Source organism: Ornithorhynchus anatinus, chromosome 5, assembly GCF_004115215.2.
Source record: "Ornithorhynchus anatinus isolate Pmale09 chromosome 5, mOrnAna1.pri.v4, whole genome shotgun sequence".
NCBI lineage: Eukaryota > Metazoa > Chordata > Mammalia > Monotremata > Ornithorhynchidae > Ornithorhynchus > Ornithorhynchus anatinus.
This window is the reverse complement of record NC_041732.1, coordinates 56,099,983-56,101,781: the sequence shown is the minus strand read 5'-3', so window position 1 is coordinate 56,101,781 and position 1,799 is coordinate 56,099,983. Positions and strand designations below refer to the sequence as shown.

Sequence of the window (1,799 nt, the reverse complement as noted above, 5' to 3'; positions counted from 1 at the left end):
CAGGGCAGGAAATATTTACATGAAATATGGTGTGGTGGAAATAGTAGCAATAGTAAAATTATTCAGTGTTTGCTGTGTGCAGACCACTCTACTAAGTACTGGAAAAAAAATCCCAATTGAAAGTTAGACAGGGTCTCTGGCCCTGTAAGGGGCTTACCATTTATAAGATGGTCCACACTGAGACACTGGGGAAGAGTCAGAGATGAAGAGGGGAAAGTTAGGGGTATTGAAGGATCATTCCTATGAGAACTATGAAGGTGTCAAGGACGGCTACAGGAACACAGTACCCCTAGGTATTCTGGTGTCACTGCTGGAGATAGGTTGCTGCTGGAAAGGCTACAGGGCTGCCTCCAGGGTGTGGTGTTAATGTTCTTAGAAGCTGCTCCCTTTTGATCCCTCTGCCATCTTTTATCTTGCCATCTGTCCGAGGAGCCCCAGAGAAATGAAGCTGTTAGAGCACGTCCTGTTCCCCCACAGTTCACTGACCTACCCTCCTCAGATCAAGCCGTCATCCTGCCCTTCTCTACAACTTTCTCCAAAGTCCTCGGGGAAGAACCAGAGGTTGTCTGTCATCCCTGCCTTGGCCTGCTTCCCTCTTCCCTGCCCAAAGCCCTTTCCTGGCACCTGCTGGCTGGTCTCTGAGCCTTCCTGAGAGACTGAGCTTCCTCAGTATTGAGTCGAGGCCCTGTGGAGGTCATGACCTGTGGAGTTGGGTTCTGATTTGGGCCCTGACCCTGCCATTTCTGATCTGACTACTTCTCCCCAACATCTGACCAGGACCTGCCCTTTTCCATCCTTTCCTAGGGTCTCCTACACCGAAATGGAGTATAAGTTTATTATCATGTACATGAGGATATATGTGCTGCACATGTATGGGGGTGAATGTTGTGTGTGCATATGTGTGCATTTAGGACACATAAATGTTCATGGGCATATGGATTCCCATGGAGTGTACACAGGCATATGTATGTGAACATGCTGAGTCCAAGAATGCTTTTTGGGTAGCCTTGCCTGGAACTCCTGCAGGTCACTGAACCTAGGTCAGCAATCAGCTGAAATAGCTTCTGCAATCAATCTAAAAAATGTTTCGTGGCTTCCACCCAGGGGAGCCCATGGTGCATAGTCTGTATTTGCCCTGGAGTGGGAGAGAGGACTACATTAGATTGGGAATCCTGGTTCCTGTGGGGCACATTAGAGACAGAGAGAGGGAGAGATGGAAGAGAGAGATGAAGAGGGAAGAGATCCAAGCATGAGAAGCTTCTGTTTGACCAATTCCCCTACACTTATCATTTCAGCAGTTGCTTTACTGAGTGATTATACCCTTTCTCAACTCTACTAAGGCTTGGTTTCAGTCTTGCTAATTAATGGACCCCCCTCTCAGGACCGTACCTGGAGAGTTTCCTGTACTCAACCAGTCTCGGCTCGGGAGGGAGAGTCAAGCAGAAGCCTACCCATTCCATTCCTAGCTTGGGCAGTGGCTAGTGAATAGAAGGCAATCTGCTACAAGTCAGAAGTCACCTATTCTGGGCAGCAGCAGCATGTGAGAGAACTGAGGGTGGAGACTCAAGTTTAGTGTGCAGAAGAAGGCAATGGTAAACCACTTCCATATTTTTACCAAGAAGACTCTATAGATATGCTACTAAGATGATTGCAGATGGAGATGGAGCATTCCGGGAGAGATGTGTCCATGGAGTTACTATGGGCTGAGGATGACTTGATAACATAAGACAAGACAAATGAAAAGGGGGTTGGTTGGGGGGAGGAGGCAGGGTGAGACTCTGCTGCAGAGCCACCTCCCT

At 48.2% G+C, this 1,799-nt stretch overlaps 1 non-coding gene across 1 annotated transcript; it reads left to right on the top strand.

Moving 5' to 3' along the window:
• Nucleotides 1–1,371: 1,371 nt before the first annotated feature.
• On the top strand, nucleotides 1,372–1,508 carry LOC114812440. The gene has a single exon (XR_003760092.1). It is a non-coding gene; the product is annotated as a small nucleolar RNA SNORA7 (small nucleolar RNA).
• Nucleotides 1,509–1,799: the final 291 nt, after the last annotated feature.